At 35.6% G+C, this 21991-nt stretch overlaps 1 protein-coding gene across 1 annotated transcript in view; it reads left to right on the top strand.

Annotated features, from left to right (window-relative positions):
* The window catches only part of plxnb2b (plexin b2b), a 327932-nt gene that overhangs the window by 217678 nt on the left and 88263 nt on the right, over positions 1–21991 (top strand). The window contains exon 4 of the mRNA XM_056451371.1: positions 10146–10219. The gene's annotated coding sequence lies outside the window, so the exon portion shown is untranslated. The remainder of the gene's footprint in view (positions 1–10145; positions 10220–21991) is intronic.

Genomic DNA, 21991 nt, shown 5'->3' with positions numbered 1-21991 from the left:
TATAAATAACAACATATATATCAACAAATATTTATAACAACATTTAAAGTACAAATAACATCATGTACTGTATATCAACATATATATTACAACATATAAAACAACATATATATATAAAACAACATATAAAGTATATATTACAACATATATAACAACATATATATATATATATATATATATATATATATATATAAAACAACATATAAAGTATATATAACAACATATAAATATATATATATATATATATATATATAACAACATATAAAGTATATATTACAACATATATAACAAAATATAAAGTATAAATAACAACATATATATCAACAAATATTTATAACAACATTTAAAGTACAAATAACAACATGTACTGTATATCAACATATATATAGCAACATATAAAGTATAAATAACAACATATTTAACAACATTTATAACATGTGTGTTGAAGAGCCGCTGAGCTGACAGGCAGGGGAAACATACACACACTGTATTTTTGACGGCAGACACGTGAACTAGGAGAACATTTTTCTCTCGCGCTTGAATGAAGTTGTGTGTCACAAAAACACTCCGTAATCCACGCAAAACACAATTGAAACCCATTTTTGGAGCGCAAATTACCAGTTGTAAACGCTGTAAACGGAAGTTCTAAACATTCTACCTGAAGACGCTGGTCGCTATGGCGCCCTCCATGCAGCTGCCAAGAAAAAGGTCTAGAGGAGGATTACATTAACGTTACTAGCCCTTGTGCAAGCTAGTACAGCATGTGCCTGACAGGAGTAGTGTTTGGAGGTGGGCGGGGAAGGCAGCATGTTGCCTGTCACGTCATTTTGGATGTCTGAATCGTTCAGTTTGTAATGCAAACCAAAGCGAAAGTCTCGAACCGAACGGTTCAATACGAATACGTGTATCGTTATACCCTTAATATATATATATATATATATATATATATATATATATATATATATATATATATATATATATATATATATATATATATACACACACGTGAGACTCTTATCGCGCAATAAAACATATCGCCGTTAATCTTTTCAAAGTTGGGTTGGGAGTTGGGTCTATTCTACGCAAGCTATGATGACTTTCACCGGTGAGCTGTCTGACAAAAAAGTGCCCTTCTGAATCAAATCAGCAGGATGCCTGACTTTAACTGCAGTTCGGCAGTTTCACTTTCACTCAGGAACATTTCAGTCATCCCTCATGACAAACTGGGGTATTAGACGCAAATAAGGAGTAAGGACTGGTGAGAGTGTTATGGAATGTAATAACGCTCGCCAAACGGAAAGAAAAAAAAAGTCAGCATTTCGCGATGTGTGTGTGTGTGTGTGTGCGGTCCTTTACTGACAGCGGCCTGTGTGAATCTTGGCGAAAAGTCCTACATGACGGTAATAGTTTGATTGCGGTGTTTACTTCAGTAATGCCACTAATATCTGCATACTCCAAATGTCTTAATTCCATTTGTGTTTAGTTCAGTTCTGACTTTAGTCGCATTAAGGTAATCAAAAATCACTGTTTACATGGTAGACTCTTAATCAGAGTATTGTTTTAATCATATTAAAATCGTATTAAAGTATTGTTGCCCATGTAAACATACTCAATGTTTGACACACCATCAGGGCTCTGTGAACTTGGCTTTGCGAAGCAGCATTTTCTGTATGTAGTCTACGTACATCAAGTATGCAAGTATAAAATCGCTGTTTGGAGCTTATGTAGGCCCACAGTTCAACATTCATGTTTAACTGAATAAACAGTTAGTAAACACAAGTACATCTTATTGAACATCATTTATTTTCATCACAAATTATCATAGTAGAACAGTTTCTCAAGCAGTTTGTGAGGCATTTTGGAAACAGGAGATAACCCCCTGGTCTAATGCGCCACCTGGCTTGAGAAACCCGTTTTCAAAGACTTATGATTCTGCTTTTGGCAGAATTAAAATGAGCCATTTTAATCTAGATTAATCTAGATTTTAAAAATTTATCTATGCCCACCTATATATATATATATATATATATATATATATATATATATATATATATATATATATATATATATATATATATATATATATATATATATATATATATATATATAATCTTATCTCATATCACAACATAAGTAATCTGGTATCCTGATAACGATATATATCACAATATAGTACTATATACGATATAGTAGGGCAAATGTTTGATTAACAGTGTTGAAAATTTAAAATAAATATGAATGAAATATAAAACACTTCAAATCTAAATAAACCAAAACTAAATTATCGCTGAATGCAAAATGTAAACATAGTACTTTCAAGATTGTGACTTCTCATGTTTCTGTCTTATATATTGCGATCGTATATAAATAATGAAAAAAGTATTACTGTTAACAGTGTATTTTGTGACATCACGATATATACGAAAGAGCATAACAACAAATTATGCACAGCCCAAGTGTGTGTGTCTCTGTGGGCTTCAAAAGTGAACAGAGGTGCTCAAGTGAAGCTTTGATCGTCAAACACGCAAACACACTCGCGTCCCATTGAGAGCACACACGTTCAGACACAAGTTGTGGCCAAAAACAGGAAGATCTGTGTGTTTCGGCTGATTTCAGAGCTGTGGGGAAAACAGCGGATCTGCATATGGAACTGGGTCAAGTGCGGGAATAAAAGAAAGAAAGAAAGTTGTTAAAGATATACAGTGCAAATAATTCCCTAAAAACTCCAAACTAGAATGTAATGCAACATGAAATGGAATAAAAGCAGTTTTATGTGTCTAATGGGACAGTGGGTTTCAGTAAAGGGAAATATAATGACGTCAAAGAGGAAAGTCAAATGTTAAAAGACAAACTTTTTACTGTGCACTAATGAGGACTATAAATAGTAAGCCAAGAAATGGAGAATATATATATTCAGTTGAAGTCAAAATTATTAGCCCGCCTCTTACATTTGAATTCTTTTCTATTTTTTTCCTCAATTTCTGTTTAACGGAGAGAAGATTTTCTCAACATTTCTAAACATAATAGTTTTAATAACTCATTTCTAATAACTGATTTATTTTATCTTTGCCATGATGACAGCACATAATATTCGACTAGACATTTTTCAAGAATTTTCTATACAGCTTAAAGTGACATTTACAGGCGTAACTAGGTTAATTAGGTTAACTAGGCAGGTTAGGGTAATTAGGGAAGTTAGTAATTAGGCAAGTCATTGTATACATATTATACATACATTGTTTGTAATTTTTACATTTTAAAAACAGGTAAATAATATTATATTAAATACAAGTTAATTCATTAATCAACATCCCTCCAAATATATAAATATGATTTGAAATACATTTGCACACACACACACATTTATATTTAAAGTGTGTGTACGTAACGTAAGCTAAAATAGCAACATTACAGTACATAACATAATAAAAAATAAAGTATATATAACAACATTTATATAACAACATACAAGTAACTATATATATATATATATATATATATTCATTTCTAAACATAATAGTTTTAATAACTCATTTCTAATAACTGATTTATTTTATCTTTGTCATGATGACAGTAAATAATATTTGACTTGATATTATTTTACAAGACACTTCTATACAGCTTAAAGTGACATTTAAAGGCTTAACTAGGTTAATTAGGTTAACTAGGCAGGATAATTAGCCAAGTTATTGTATAACGATGGTTTGTTCTGTAGACTATTGAAAAAATATAGCTCAAAATAAAACAAATAGGACTTTTATTATAATATTATAATATTACCAGACATACTGTGAAAATTTCCTTGCTCTTTGTTGGCAAATATTTAAAAAAGGGAAAAAAAATTCAAAGGGAGGCTAATAATTCTGACTTCAACTGTATATATAACAACATAATTATAACTACTTATAAAGTATATATAACAACGTATATATAACAACATATAAAGTAAATATATAAAAGCATATAAAGTATATATAACAACATATATATAACAACATATAAAGTAAAAATATAAAAGCATATAAAGTATATATAACAACATATATATAACAACATATAAAGTAAAAATATAAAAGCATATAAAGTATATATAACAACATATATATAACAACATATAAAGTAAAAATATAAAAGCATATAAAGTATATATAACAACATATATATAACAACATATAAAGTAAAAATATAAAAGCATATAAAGTATATATAATAACATATATATAAACAAATAAAGTATCTATAATAACATATATAAACATATAAAGTAAATATATAAAAACATATAAATGTATAATAACATATATATAAACATATAAAGTATATATAACAACATAACAATGTTCTTCATTTGTTAATCTGTTAATCTCTTCCTCCATTTAGTTTCTCCATCATTTTCTTGTTTTTTTAAGCCTAAAACTGATAAATGTCCAGCACGCTCATCACTGGACAATAAGTCTTTGCATCGTGACTTTGTAAATTGTACATGAAATCCAGCAGAAAAATCCAGCTTAACCTCGGTTGGTGTAGTTTTTGCGCATGCCGGTTTGCTGTATGTGGGTCAGGAGTTTTCCAGACTCTGATCGATCAGGACACCATCAGCTTCAGCCATTGTTCATCCAGTAATTGGACGGTCTGCAGCGGGACGAGCCGTTTAGCTTTGTTTGCTCCACTTTTACTGTAACTCTGTGTGTTTGAGGCTTTTCTCTTACTCTAAAACTGCTGAATCCTCTGTATGTGGAGCTGAAGAGCTGATAAACGGTCTGTTTTTAATCCCTGCCGCTTTACACTGAGCATGAGTGAATCATGACTTACAAGACTTACTAGACACATCGCTCATGTCTGCTGGAAATTGTTATTATTATTATTAATCATTTGGCTGTTTGACGAAGATCATATGATAAAGTGCTAAATTAATGATATGATATAATATTTACATATGATGTGGTTATATAGATTATTTTATTTAATACATTAATGTTATTTATAATAAAAAGAATTAATAATACTTATAATAATAATAATTATTATTATTATCATCATCATTATTATTATATAAAATAAAAAGTATATTGAATATTAATAAAATATTGAGAAATATATTACAATAATATATAAAATATGTAATATAATAGTTTATTATAAATGGTATTATTTTAGAATATTGGCTTATACATATTAGTATTATTATTATTATTATTAGAGTTTTTGTGCAATTAATACTTAATATATTAATATTAGTAACAATAATAATAATAATAATAAATTATTATTATTATTATTATTATTATTATTATTATTATTATTATTATTATTATTATTATTATTATTATTATTAAACATCTGTCCATTGACATAGACTATATAATAAATTACTAAATTAATTATAGGATAAATTATTTATAAATTATGGGGTTATATAGATTATATGATTTAATATTATTGTTATTTATAATATTATTATTATTATTAATAATAATAATAATATAATTCTATTACAATATAAAGTGCAGCAGCCCATTCTCCTCATTGGTGAGTGTGTTGATCATCTTATCTGCTCTGGGCTGATATTCGAAGCGGTTGCAGATCCTCCATATTCATCATCCATATTCATCAGGATATGAAAGGTTAAAACTGATCTGACATCAGCACTTCTGCTCTCTCTTAATTATTACAGATTATACTTCACTGGAGCTTCCAGATCAAACTGATTACATCTCAATACTCATAGTTTATATTTCACTTTGAAAAAATTCAATTGGTAAATTGCCAGTTTTAGTGTTAATTCAGGTTATGGATTTATACAGATTATTATTATTATTATTATTATTATTATTATTATTTATTTATTTATTTATTTATTTATTTATTTATTTTAAAAATTATTTTACTTTTTTGTATATTATTATTGTTGTTGTTGTTACAACTAATATGAAAATTAAGTACATAAATAATAAAATATTGTTTGTAATATATATATTTGATGTAAATTATTTCAGATAAATAATAAAATATATTATAAACAATACATGTCATTTATTTTTCATTTATATTGTAGAATTTTGCCAAACATCATTATTATTATTCTATTATTGTTATTTATTATTATTATTATTATTATTATTATTATTATTATTATTATTATTATTATTATTATTATTATTATTATTATTATTATTATATTTGAATTAATATGAAAATTAAGTACATAAATAGTCCAACTTTTTGTACATTTGTAATTAATTATCATTATTAATGGTGCAAATTATTTTAGATTGTAGATAAATGCAGAATATTATTATTTTATTACTAATTTAATTTCTATAAAATTATTATTATAAAATTATATATTATATAACAGTATATTTAAAAAATACACATAATTATAAACTAATAATGCATTTTAGACAACAATATTAAATAATAAGGTAAATAATAAACAATGAATCCAATCATTTTATTTTGCAGAATTTTACCTAACACTATTATTATTAATATTATATTTCAATTAATAGGAAAAGTATGTCAATAATAAAGAACAACATGTAATACATTATTAATGTTGTAAATTATTTAATTGTAAATAATGCAGCATGTTATTACTTTATTATTACATTTTATACAATAGTTATATTTCAAAATAATATAAATATAAACAAAAAATGCATCATAAACAGGAATATTAAATAATAAAATATATATAAAAACAATACATCTGATTATTTTATATAGTAGAATTTCATCGAACATTATTATTATTATTATTATTATTATTAGTAGTAGTAGTAGTAGTAGCAGTAGTACATAAAATATAATCCATTTTTAAATTATACGAATATTGAAATGTAAAATTTACATTTAAAACAATAATCTAAAATAAAATACACAATTAAAAATGTTATCATTTGTACACAAACAGAGAAGCAGTTGTGTTTGCCTCCAGCTCGTCATTAGTGTTCAGTGTGAATGATTCCAGTCCTTTAGCCTGACCAGCAGTGCTAACAAGTACACTTAGCAAAGAGCAATTAGCGGATTTAGCACCTACAAAGATCATTTGTCCTGTTTAACATTCTGCTGCTGTTGTGATTAAATGCCACCTTTAAAGTGACCGATTGAAGCAGACTACACAGGGAACAACGGGTTTGTTGTGGAAATAACACTTGAATTTGAAGTTACTCCACGACCCTTAGAAAAGTACATTCTATATACAGTATGAACGTGAGTAGAATGAGTATTGGAGTATGAGTGTCTACCATTTGTCATCATCATGTGACCTACCCGCAGACATACCACTCGGCTTGCATACTTTTTTTAACATACTATATAGTAGGAAAGTATGAAATTTCAGACGCAGCCTGGAATAAAAGAGACAAAACCTTGAGCAGACACTGGAGGATGTCACTGGAAGGACACTATATCTGCTTGTTAACTCGTGACATGAAATACAGCACAGAATGGAGAAAATATTCGTGTATGACCCCTTTTTAGTCATATCGCACATTAAAATGAATTTTATATATAATCATGGCGTACACACACAACAGTCTCTGGGCTTGCTGCATGGATAGGCATGGATATATACATTCACTGGGCACTTTATTATGTACACCTTAGTAGTACCAGGTTGGACCCTGGAGATTCAACAAGGTACTGGAAATATTCCTCAGAGATTTTGGTTCATATTGACATGATAGCATCATGCAGTTGCTGCAGAATTTGCCTCCACATCCCAAAGGTGCTGTATTGGATTGAGATCTGGTGACTGTGGAGGCCATTTGAGTACAGGGAACTCATTGTCATGTTCTAGAACCCAGTCTGAGATGATTCCTTCTGCAGCCATCAGAAGATGGGTACACTCAGGGCAGGCGCGTCCATAGAGGTGACCTAGGCAGAGGCCCAACACCCCCTCCCACAACTCCCTTCCTGGTCCTCACTTATCCTCACTTTCATCCGCGACATCTCAATGCCCATACCCCCCCCCCCCCCCATTCTCATTTTCTTCCATGACCACTCCCCCCCCCTCCCCCCCCGTCCCAATCATCCCCGCTCTTCAATTCGAGAACCGGTCACTTATGTTTTCACTTTCTGGTTGAGGGTGGCGTGATCGTCCTTACAGCGCCAGTTCACCTTGCTCTGGCCCTGAGTACACTGTGGTCATGAAGGGATGGACATGGTCAGCAACCACACTCAGGTAGGCTGGGGCTTTGACACGATGCTCAATTGGCAATTGGTACTAATGGGCCCAAAGTGTGCCAAGAAAATATCCCCCACACCATTACACCACCACCACCAGCCTGAACTGTTGATACAAGGCAGGATGGATCCATGCTTTCATGTTGTTGATGCCAATTTCTGACCCTACCATCCGATTGTCGCAGCAGAAATCAAGACTCATCAGACCAGGCAACGTTTCTTCAATCTTCTATTGTCCAGTTTTGGTGAGCCTGTGTGAATTGTAGCCTCAGTTTCCTGTTCGTAGCTGACAGGAGTGGCACCCGGTGTGGTCTTCTGCTGCTGTAGCCCATCTGCCTCAAGGTTGAAAGTGTTGTGCGTTCAGACACGTGATGAGATGTGTTGTCTTGTTTTTTTTTTTCTCTTGTCAAAATCAATGTAGACACATAGTAGTTGACAAACAACAGGGCTTGCTCTAACTATCAAGCAAATTTGTACAGACTCCTCCCCCACAGAACCATGTGTGGCTATTTCAAAAGGAAGGTGGAACTTGCTTCGTTGTGGTGGCCATACTGAGCATTGCACTTTTCCCCATTCATAGTAATGCCTGGCTGCGTCCAAAATCGCCTACTGCTCAGTAAATACTGCATTTGAATTTACTACTCGAGCGTTAGAAAAGTACGTTCTGTACAGTATGAATGAGAGTACTATGAATGGAACTCCAACGTACTATATACGCCATTTTGTCATGATCACATGACCTACTTGCTTCAGTTGCGTCGCTTCACTCCTATTCATGAATTCTCGCGGGGCATCACGGGATAGTGTAGCGTGCATCGGATGCGAACTTCAGAATCTCGCTGGTAGTAGGTTATCCCGGTACTTCTCGCATATTATTTTTAGAATTCTATGAATTCGGACATAATACTCGGCTCACATACTGTTTTTAGCATACTATATAGTATGGATCTTCTATGTTAAGCTGCTTTGACACAGTCTACATTGTAAAAGCGCTATAGAAATAAAGATGAATTGAATTGAATTGGATTGAATTGAATTGAATTGAATTGAATTGAATTGAATTGAACTGAATTGAACTGAACTGAACTGTATTGAATTGAATTGAATTGAATTGAATTTAATTGAATTAAATTGAATTGAATTGAATTGAACTGAACTGAATTGAATTGAATTGAATTGAATTGAATTGAATTGAATTGAATTGGAAGTATGCGATTTCGGATTTCGGACGCAACCCCAGTCAAAGTCAATATGATTAGCCGTCTTGTGATTTATTTATTTATTTTATTTTTTACATTTCCCAAATGATGTTTAACAGAGCAAGGAATTTTATACAGTATTTCCTATAATATTTTTTCTTCTGAAGAAAGTCTTATTTGTTTTATTTCAGCTAGAATAAAACATTTTAATTTTTAAAATCATTATTAGCCCCCTTATGCTATATATATTTTTTTCAATTGTCTACAGAACAAACCACTGTTATACAATGACTTCCCTAATTACCCTAACTTGCCTAATTAACCTAGTTAAGCCTTTAAATGTCACTTTAAGCTGAATACTATCTAGAAAAATATCGAATCAAATATTATTTACTGTCATCATGGCAAAGATAAAATAAATCAGTTATTAGAAATGAGTTATTAAAACTATTATTAGAAATGTGTTGAAAAAATCTCTCCATTAAACAGAAATTGGGGAAAAAATATACAGCAGGGCTAATAATTCTCAACTGTACATCTGTAGTCTTTGTGCTAAACCAGCGCATCCACACACACACACAGCACATTAATGTTTCATGGCCTCCAATTCATTTCCGCCTCTGAAATCCCCTAACAAGGGCACTTAGATTGATTCTCTGGCTAAGAGATTAAGCAGCTCTTGAATGAGTGATCAGATTAGAGGAAGTGTGTGATTTGTCCTCATCTGTTTGTCTTTTTGTGTGTGTTTCTCCTCAGTGTGTTGGAGGCTGAACAGACGGACTCTTCACTCTTATGTCAAGCAGCAATTAAAGCAATTTTCGCCCTTGGAAGTAAGTGTCGTCCTCTCTGTTTGAGATTTTTTATTAGATTTTTTATTATTAATATAATTACTAACAACTCCAGTGCTGCTGGAGCTCAGGTTTCACTGCTTAAAGGAGCAGTTCAGCTAAAAATTAAATTAAATTGAGCAAAGTGTTGAAATAAATTAAGCTAATAATTAAAGCTATTATTTATCCCCCATGCTCATCTGAAGTGCAGTGCAGAAGAAAGATGTTTTTTAATATAAAAAATATTATGTAACGGAGGCCAGCTAGCGAAGTGCTATGCAGGTAAACCTCACCATGATCTTTAGACTCCTTTTTAGAGCAACTGACTCCTATGCAATGATTCACCAGTTCGATCCCAGCTCAACGCAGGTTTGGTGCAGTAGGAACCGTGGGTTACACTTGGGGGCTCGTCCGGGATTGGAAGTGAGGTTTAGGGGGATGAGTGTAATGGAGGCCAGCTAGTGAAGTGCTATGCAGGTAAACCTCACTCCTGTGACCTCTAAAGGTGCTTTAGCGCAGACGCTAGAGGCCATGATCTTTAGCCTCCTTATTCGAGCTACCGACTCCCATGCAAAGAATTGCCTGTTCGAGCCAAGCTCAGCGCAAGTAGGGTGCAGTAGGACCGGTGGGTTACAAATGGGGGCTCGTCCGGGATGTAAGTGAGGTTTAAGGGGGTAAATGTAACGGAGGCCAGCTAACAAAGTGCTATGCAGGTAAACCTCACTCCTCTGACCTCTAAAGGTGCTCTAGTGACAGACACTCGATCGATCCCAGCTCAGCGCAAGTAGGGTGCAGTAGGACCGGTGGGTTACAAATGGGGGCTCGTCCGGGATGTGAGTGAGGTTTAATGGGGTGAATGTAACGGAGGCCAGCTAACAAAGTGCTATGCAGGTAAACCTCACTCCTCTGAACTCAAAAGGTGCACTAGCGACAAACGCTAAAGGCCATGGTCTTTAGCCTCCTTGTTAGAGCTACCGACTCCCATGCAAAGAATCGCTGGTTCAGTCCCAGCTCAGTGCAGGTTGGGTGCAGTAGAACCGGTGGGTTACACGTGGGGGCTCGTCCGAGTTGGGAGTGAGGTTTAGGGGGGTGAGTGTAACAGAGGCCAGCTAGTGAAGTGCAATGCAAATAAACCTCACTCCTCTGACCTCTAAAGGTGCTTTAGGGACAGAGGTTAGAGGCCAAGGTCTTTAGCCTCCTTGTTAGAGCAACCGACTCCCATGCAAAGAATCACCAGTTTGATCTCAGCTCAGCGCATGTTTGGTGCAGTAGGACCGGTAGGTTGCATGTGGGGGCTCGTCCGGGATGGGAATGAGGTTTAGGGTGGTAAGTGTAACTAAGGCCAGCTAGCGAAGTGCTATGCTGGTAAACTTCACTTCTTTGACCTGTAATGGTACTCTAGCGACAGACACTGGTGACCAGGTTCTTTAGCCTCTTTGTTAGAGCAACCGACTCCCATGCAAAGATTTGCCGGTTCAATCTCAACTTATTTAGTGTAATACATTAGGTCGTAATTAATATTGTCTGTTAATAACATTAAACATCATATTGTCTTGTGTATTAAAACTGTATCAGTTAACAATCAATAATGTTTATTGATAAAATGCCAATAATAATTATAGTGTTCATATTAATGCTGTATAATATAAAAAATAGTTAGCACCTGGATATTCTTTTGTTAAACATAATATCATGTTAAAAATTACATTTGAAACATTTTATTTTGGTCACAGTACATAATTACATTCATATTGTAATATATATAATAGATTTGCTTTTCCTTCAGGAAAAGAATGTTTTTTTTTTGGTTATCCATTCCTTCATTCATTTTCTTTTCGGCTTAGTCCCTTTATTAATCCGGGGTCACCACAGCGGAATGAACCACCAACTTATCCAGCATATGTTTTACGCAGCGGATGCCCTTCCAGCTGCAACCCATCTCTGGGAAACATCCATACACACTCACTCACACTCATACACTACGAACAATTTAGCCTACCCAATTCACCTGTACTGCATGTCTTTAAACTGTGGGGGAAACCAGAGCACCCGGAGGAAACCCACGCGAACGCAGGGAGAACATGCACACTCCACACAGAAACGCCAACTGACCCAGCCGAGGCTCGAACCAGCGACCTTCTTGAGGCGACATCATTACCTTCTGCGCCACTGCAGTATATTATCCGAATAAGAAAGAGAAAATACAAGAAGAATACCCAACATTCATTCATAAATTTTTCTTCAGCTTAGTCCCTTCATTTTATAGGGGTCGCCACAGCGGAATGAACCACCAACTATTTCGCCATATGTTTTATGCAGCGGATGCCCTTCCACTCAGTTTCCTCCACTATTTTTTTGTCCAGGACGGGTGTACTTGTAATGAGAAATGGCAGAGACGAGTGTGAATATTATCACTCAACTTTAAAAACAACTGTCAGAGACGCAGAGGGGCATGCCATTAGCATAGCGCTTCATTTAGCATTAGCGAGGAGTCTCTTGTGAGCAATAAACTCTTAAACAAGTGTTTTTCTCAGCTTTATGAGCACTTCTGTCCCTCATGACATTCACTAAGAAAACTCTCGGAATACACACATTACACACTAGTTTACTAGTCCTTTACCAATGTCAGAGCCCCTGACACACATCGATCACACGAGAGATCGCTTATTGAGTAAATTATATATCATTATTTTCAAAAATATTTGCTTTATCTAGTCAAAGCGAGTCTCAAATTACAACTTATTGATTCAATCAAGCCATTTAGGCTGAGTCTCCAGTTATAGCTTCAAATAGATCCATTTAGAGTAAGTCTCCTGTTAACGATTCACTGATTCAAATGATCCATTCAGAGCAAATCTACAGTTAATGATTTACTGATTCAAATGATCCACTCAGAGCAAGTCTCCAGTTGATTCGCTGATTCAAGTGATCCATTCAGAGCAAGTTTCCAGTTATTGATTCACTGATTCAGATGATCCATTCAGAGCAAGTCTCCAGTTATTGACTCACTGATTCAAATTATCCATTCAGAGCAGATTTCCAGTTATTGATTCACTGATTCAAATGATTCCATTCAGGTGACATCTCCAGTTAATGATTCACTGTTTTTTTTTATTCCAAGGATCCATTCAGAGCAAATCACCAGTTAATGATTCACTGATTCAAACGATTCAATTAGAGCAAGTTTTCAGTTATTGATTTACTGATTCAGATGATCCATTCAGATCAAGTCTCTAGTTAATAATTCACTGATTCAAATGATTCGGTCAAATCAAGTCTCCAGTTAATGATTGACTGATTCAAAGGAGGCATTCAGAGCAAGTTTCCAGTTATTGGTTCACTGATTCAAATGATCCATTTAGAGCAAGTTTCCAGTTATTGATTCACTGATTAAATAGATTCATTCAGAGCAAGTCTCCAGTTAATGATTGGAGATCTGTTCAGAGCAAGTCTTCAGTTAATGATTCACTGATTAAAATGATCCGTTCAGAGCAAGGTTCCAGTTATTGATTCACTGATTTAGATGATAGATTTAGAGCAAGGCTCCAGTTAATGATTCACTGATTCAAATTATCCATGTAGAGCAAGTTTCCAGTTATTTATTTACTGATTCAGATGATCCATTCAGATCAAGTCTCTAGTTAATAGTTCACTCATTAAAATTATTCGATCAAATCAAGTCTCCAGTTAATGATTCACTAATTCAAATGATCAATTCAGAGCAAGTTTCGAGTTATTGGTTCACTGATTCAAATGATCCAATCAGATGAAGTCTCCAGTTAATGATTCACAGATTTTTTTATTCAAATGATCCATTCAGTGCAACTCTCCAGTTAATGATTCACTGATTCAAATGATCCATTTAGAGCAAGTTTTCAGTTATTAATTCACTGATTCAAATGGTTCATTCAGAGCAAGTCTCCAGTTAATGATTCACTGATTCAAATGATCCATTTAGAGATAGTTTAGAGTTATTTATTTACTGATTCAGATGATTCATTTAGATCAAGTCTCTTGTTAATAATTCACTGATTAAAATGATTCGATCAAATCAAGTCTCCAGTTAATGATTCACTGATTCAAATGATCCACTTAGAGCAAGTTTCCAGTTATTGACTCACTGATTCAGATGATCCATTAAGAGCAAGTTTCCAGTTATTGATTCACTGATTCAAATGATCCATTCAGAAAAAGTCTCTAGTTATTGATTCACTGATTCAAATGATTTGATCAAATCAAGCCTCCAGTTAGTGATTCACTAATTCAAATGATCCATTCAGAGCAAGCCTCCAGTTATTGATGAACTGATTCAAATGATTCATTTAGAGCAAGTTTCTAGTTATTGAGTCACTAATTCAGATCCAATTAGATCAGGTCTCTAAATAATGACTCACTGATTCGCAGGTTTTATTCTGCTAAGCAGTTTTTGCAGAAGTGTAAAAGTGACATTGATTTATCTTGCTCTTTCTGTGGCATTTCCATTGACTGTGTCTCTCAGTTATTTTGGGAATGTCCTTTTGTTCATTCTTTTGGGATTAATGTGAACACTTTCATTATCCAAAATAGTTTTAATTTCTTATGGACACGTTGTTTTTGAGTTACACAATAATGAAAAAAAGAAAATAGAGAGCAAACAGCAAACGTATTTTTTTAAAGCGTTCTTGTACTGCACTAATATTTCATCAGAGTGCCTGTGCTTGATTTGCACTGCTGGACGGCCGGCCGGCATCATCAGCTGATAAACAGCAGGAATGGCAGACGGTGTGTTTATCAGAGCCGAGGCCGGAGAGATTTTAACAGGAGCGTTTGGGCTAAAGCCATGCTTTGATGTGTCCCAAACTCATCTGAGCTCACCAGCGTTTCCCTATAGTCCAGATATGAGCGGATAACGTGATCATATCTGCCCGCGTCGCTGTGTGGTCATGAGGGAAATTCAAGCGCTGCTTTAAAGCAATGGCGGCACCGTCAACACCGTCGTCAGGTGCGTCTCGAGCGGATTTAGCTTCCGAAATTTCATTTGTGAAAGTCAAGTCTCATTTCACATCCTAAATCTCCTTTTCTTTTAAAAAGACATGTAATGAAAGATGGGGTTTTAGGTGATATTGTATTTTTAAGACCAGGTGACTGATTTTATTGCATTTCTAGCCAGGATTTTATGCATCTTTAAAGTAATTTGATACAATATTTCATTATAATAACATTTATTCATGGGATAAATCTAATAATAAGGCAAGTTTATTTATTTTTTATTAGGTTTTTATTTATTTAATAAATAAATTAATATTTAAAATTAAATACGAATAAAAGTGAAACTATATCATACTAAACATAATAGTTATAAAAAATACTTTATAATTTTTATGTATATTTATCAAATCAGTATTAATTGTGATAGTTTTGTGTGTACATATGAAAATGAATGAGTAAAATAAAATAAATGGTATTTACATTACATACAAACGCACACACAACAACCCTCACCGGCCACTTTATTAGGTACACCTGTCCAACTGCTCGTTAATGCTAATTGCTAATCAGCCAATCACATGGTAGCAACTCAATGCATTTAGGCATGTAGGCATGGTCAAGATGATATGCTGCAGTTCAGACCGTGCATCACAATAGGGAAGAAAGGGGATTTAAGTGACTTTGAAAGTGGCATGGTTGTTGGAGCCAGACGGGCTGGTCTGAGTATTTCGGAAACTGCTGATCGACTCGGATTTTCACACACACTCATCTCTAGGGTTTACAGAGAATGTAATATTTCCTGTAGCTTGTTGAATCTATGCCACACAGTATTAAGGCAGTTCTGAAGGCAAATGGGGGTCCAACCTGGTACTAGTAGGATGTACCTAATAAAGTGGCCGGTGAGCGTGTGTCCAATCATATGTATTCTGAAATGTAACTACTGTAAAAGGATAAGGGAAACTGGTTGGGTTGTTAAGGCAACGAGTGAGCAATAAGTATAGAGCGTGCTGCGTAGACGGCTTAGTTGATTATAATGGAAATGTTCTAATCTAATTTTATTGCATCTCGACATGCCACTTCACTTCAAGGAGACGGAAACTAAAAGTATAAATCATCTAATCAGTAGTCATTTTCTTGTTTTCACAGGTATATATTTTTGATTTCATTATAGTGCCAGTGAAGTGAATAGAATATATATATAAAGTCCTGCAAAATGAGAGTTTAAAAAAAAGTAGCTGAAGTAGTTAAAGCCACCATCAAGTCAAAGCTGGACTTAATTTGTTTTTCATGGAATACTGAAGCAACTATAGCAAGCAAATCAGATGTTTGCATAATCTTTAAATGGAAGGTTTATTAGCTAATTGTCATTCCATTGTTCTTTTTATTCTAATTCTAACATGTGGATCTAAAGACCTGCCCTTCTTATTCTAATGCTACAACATTCTGTTGTTCTATCTGCTGGTTTAACATTTTGTCTGTCATTCTATCTGTTGTAACTCTCAATCAATCAATCAATCAATCAATCAATCAATCAATCAATCAATCAATCAACGGTCCTGAAATTTAGAGCAGTGCAAGACTGTTCATTGGGAACTGACTGGAATGTTATGGGACTGCTGTTCAGGAGTCATTATTATGGATTATAGATTTAGCGGATTTTATTTTATCGTTTTATTTTATCGTTTATCGTTTTGCCCTAAAAGACTGATAGCCCCGCCTTAAAGGACTGATAACCATGCTTTAAATGACCAATAGCTCCGCCCTAAATGACTGATAGCCCCACCTTAAAGGACCGAAAACCATGCCTTAAAATGACCAATAGCTCGGCCCTAAATGACTGATAGCCCCACCTAAAAGGACTGATAACCATGCCTTAAATGACCAATAGCTCCGCCCTAAAAGACTGATAGCCCCGCCTTAAAGGACTGATAACCATGCCTTAAATTACCAATAGCTCCGCCCTAAATGACTGATAGCCCCACCTTAAAAGACCGATAACCATGCCTTAAATGACCAATAGCTCCGCCCTAAATGACTGATAGCCCCGCCTGAAAGGACAGATAACCATGCCTTAAATGACCAATAGCTCCGCTCTAAAAGACTGATAGCCCTGCCTTAAAGGACCGATAACCATGCCTTAAATGACTAATAGCTCCGCTCTAAAAGACTGATAGCCCTGCCTTAAAGGACCGATAACCATGCCTTAAATGACTAATAGCTCCGCCCTAAAAGACTGACAGCCCCACCTTAAAGGATGGATAACCATGCCTTAAATGACCAATAGCTCCGCCCTAAATGACTCATAGTCCCACCTTAAAGGATGGATAACCATGCCTTAAATGACCCGATAACCCCGCCCTGAATGACTGATAGCCCTGCCCTAAAGGACTGATTGATCCGCCCTAAAAGACCAGTAGCCCCACCAGTTCTGCCCTAAAAAACTTATAGCCCCACACTAAAGCACTGATAATCCCACCCTAAATGACTGATAGCCCCGCCCTAAAGCACTGATAGCCCCGCCCAAAAGGCATTCCATGTGACCAGAAGTGCAGAAAAGTCATGACATGTCGAGAGAAAGTTATGACTTGATTAAAGATCATGAGGGCAAATTCTGAAGTGCACAGATACACCGTTTACAACAAGCTCTACTATATACATATAAAAATAACAACAGTAAATTGTGATTTCATTGCGACTTTCAGGCTCTAGAGAAGCCATTTCTCTCAGATTATTGTCACACTGGCAATTGTCACGGTCATGAAACCAAATATGTGCCATCAAGAACATCTGTGAAGTAAGGCTCATTTTTACAGCGTCACTGAATGGACACAAGCCTCATTGGGCCCGGGTCGCTGTTGACCACCCGTCCGCCCGCCCGCCGTGACTGACAGCCCCCTGATCATCTCCCTGATTCCAGAACCTAATTATCCGACACGTCTGCTCGGCCGTCTCCACTATCGCCCACCAGATCAACACACACACAGAGAGAGAGAGAGAGAGAGAGAGGACAGTCGCTAAAGCATAACTAATGTGATATGAGTCCCACCAGCACCAAAAGCAGGAGAGAAATATAATTACGGATCAGATGTCAGTCTGTTTGGATGCTCGCCGGCTCCTTATAGCAGCGCCGAGAGAAGCAGAAAGCAGCTATTTTTAGAGGCAATGACCACAGGATGACAAAAGGGGTCAGGCGTGACCGGTAGCCACTGTCCTTATGACACCTGCGCTGGCCTGAACCAGGTGTGCGAGAGATAAACGTGGGCTAGAACTGCTGGCCTGTGCAAAAAAAAAAGCGCAAGAATCAACCTAAGCATAAGAGCAAAGCGCATGGAATCTGACCTCTTTGTGTTGAGTTTTTTTGCTGCGCGGCCGGAGACTTTCAGAAGTGCTGAGGGGACAGAACGGACGGAGCGGGACTGGCGGGTGAGTGGACTGGCGGGTGTCTCCGCTCATTTACAGCGCTGACATTTTGGCGGTGAGGGATGTGGCGAAAGCGCAGACGCATGTATGTTGATCTTAAGGAAAGGTCAGGCCTGTCTCCACGGAGCTCATCAACTCGCTCTCCAAAACTGCTGTGCGGGTCCTGGACCATCGTGAGCGCGAGGCTTCATTTGCATGCATTTGTGACTCTGTGTGTGTGCTTGTGGAGCTGCGCATGAAGGTAATTGGTCAGAGTCGTAGTGCTCTAGTCATTATGTGGATGGCGAGTGAATGGGATCAGGGCAGGACATGTTCTGGATTTAGACCCGTGTAATGATGGGGATTGTAGTTTTCGAGAGAGCGGCGTGCTTATCAGTAACGTGCAGCATCCGTTTTTTTTTTCTCTTCGTGATTTATTACTGTCTCGCTGATAAATGGCGGCATTTTGTACTAAAATTAGTTCGTCATCTTGTACTTTTTTTTGGGTTCTACAAACATCCTGTCAATCATTCCGCTATCTCTCTGCAATTCGTAACTTTTTGATTTAGTGACTAATTTCTATGAATTTGTACAATCTCATTGGTACAATTTAGTGTGATTTGCTGATTGGGTTTAGGGGTGGTGTTTGGTGCCTCATTTTCATAATCGTACTTTTTGTACGACTGAACTTCGAATTAACCACTAAACTGACAAAATTTAAAGTAGTTACGTTTCCTCAAGAGATCAGGTTCTGCAATAGCTATTTTACATCCAATTACTCTGACATGCATCGCATAAAACATTTGTGAATAAAGCACAGTTTCCATCCAAAGGGTCAAAGAGAACAGAATCATTACTTCCTGATGAACTGGTGCCAAATCTGTAGTTTGCTGCAGTAGGAGAAGACGAAACGTAATGAACATGCTGTGACTTTTAAAAGCGTGAGATGGTCTTTGAGAGCGCAGATGCTTTAGACCAGGGGTGGGCAAACTCGGTCCTGGAGGGCCGGTGTCCTGCACAGTTTAGCTCCAACTCTTATCAAACACACCTGCTTATAGATAATTAGTGATCTTGGAGACACTGATTAGTAAGTTCAGGTGTGTTTGATTAGAGTTGAAGCTAAACTATGCAGGACACCGGCCCTCCAGGACCGAGTTTGCCCACCCCTGCTTTAGACAGTTCTGGAGGTAATAATAGTTAAAAAATAATAATAGTACCGAACCACTGTGTTGACGGACTTTGGATCGTATTAATTCGTACAATCTCATTGGTACAATTTTGTACGATTTGCTCATCCTCCAATGATTTTAGTTTAGAGGTGGGGGTTGGTGCCACGCCTCCTTTTAAAAATCGTACATTTTTGTACGACTGAACTCAAATTCCGAATTAGCGACTAAACTGACAAAACTTAAAATAGTTACGTTTCTTTGTGAGGTCAGGCTATCTATTCTGTCAATAGCTATGTTTCCGTCCAATACACTGATATGCGCAATAATGGAATATCCCATAAAACATTTGTGAATAAAGCACAGTTTCCATCCAACGAGTCAGAGAGAACCAAATATTTATATATTTTGAAATGTAACTATTCTAAAACAGTAAAGGAAACCGGTTGGGTTGTTACAGCTATGAATGAGAAATAGTATACTAATATTAGTCCTTCATCTTGTACTTTTTTGTCATTCTACAAACATCCTGTCAATAATTCCATGTCATGTATTCTATTCCAACGCTATCTCATGGCAATTCGTAACTTTTTGAGTGACTAATTCATACAATCTCATTCACACAATTTAGTATGATTTGCTCATCCTTCATTAATGGTTGGGTTTAGAGGAGGGGTTTGCCACGCCTCCTTTTCAAAATCGCACATTTTCATATGACTGAACTCAAACGAACTAGCCACTAAACTGACAAAACATAAAATAGTTACGTTTCCTCATGAGGTCAGGCTGTCTATTCTGTCAATAGCTATGTTTCCGTCTAATTACACTGATATGCGCAAAATTGGAATATCGCATAAAACATTTGTGCATACAGCACAGTTTCCATCCAACAAGTCAGAGAGAACAGAATCATTACTTCCTGATAAACTTGTGCCAAATATCTAATTTGCTGCAGTAGGACATCGCTGCGGTAATTTTCTTATTTCTTATATAATAAATGAGTTGCGCCTCAGAAGACGAAACGTTATGAACATGCGGTGGCTTTTGAAAGCATGAGACAGTTCTGGAGGTGATAATAATTTAATAATAATAATACCGAACCACTGTGATGTGACAGACGTTGGATCGTATGAATTAGTACGATCTCAGTGTTACAATTAAGTACGATTTAGTCAACCTCCAATGACATTTGGTTTAGAGGTGGAGTTTGGTGCCACACCTCCTTTTCAAAATTGTATATTTTCGTACAACTGAACTCAAATTAGCCACAAAACATAAAATAGTTACGTTTCCTTGTGAGATCTGGCTGTCTGTTCTGTCAATAGCTGTTTCCATCCAATTAAACTAATATGCACAAAATTGGAATATCGCATAAAACATTTGTGAATAAAATTTACATCCAACGAGTGAGAGAAAATTATTTATATATATATATATATATATATATATATATATATATATATATATATATATATATATATATATATATATATATATATATATATATTCGTACAACTGAACTCGAACTATTAGCTGCTAAACTTACAAAACTTAAAACTGCTACGTTTCCTCTTGAGATTAGGCTGTCTATACCTGTCTATTATTTAGTTATTAACAGTTTATTAGTACTTATAAAGTATGATCTTATTCCTAAATTCCCAACTACTAGTATCCCAAGTATAACCCTAGTACTACCAAGTTGGTAGTAACTCAACTACTTTCTTACTAACTATTAATAAGCAGCAAATTAATACTTAATTGAGCTAAAAGTCTTATTAATAGTGGGAATTATAGCTTAAAGTAAAGTGTAACCCAATATGGAGCCTACACATTTTTAGTCCTCAAGACTTGTAGCTTTCAGATTAGTTAAAACGCTCTCAGTGCACTTAAAATGTTCCCAAACTCAAAAACACTCTCCGTATTCCAGCACCGGTAGTTTAATTTCAAACACCTCCGAAATTTCCTGCAGTAATCTGTCTCAGTCTCTCTCGGTCTCCGTGCTGGTTAAAGGCTCTCATTAGTGTGTGGAGACCGTGGGGATTTGCTGAATACGGGTGGCTCTGTAATGCAGAGCCATCACAGCCTGATAATTGTGTTTGTATTGCAGTTACCCAGCGGCTCTTTGACTGACAGCTCAGGAGCGCTGAGCGTTTTGTGCTGTCGGAGACTCCAAAACCCAGAATGAGCTGAAACATTGAACATGACAATCTGATGCCTTAAAAAGTGATGTTTTAGTGGGAAG

Source organism: Danio aesculapii, chromosome 25 (assembly GCF_903798145.1).
Source record: "Danio aesculapii chromosome 25, fDanAes4.1, whole genome shotgun sequence".
Classification (NCBI taxonomy): Eukaryota; Metazoa; Chordata; class Actinopteri; order Cypriniformes; family Danionidae; genus Danio; species Danio aesculapii.
Note: the sequence above shows the minus strand (reverse complement) of the source record. Positions and strands in the feature narration are given on the sequence as shown.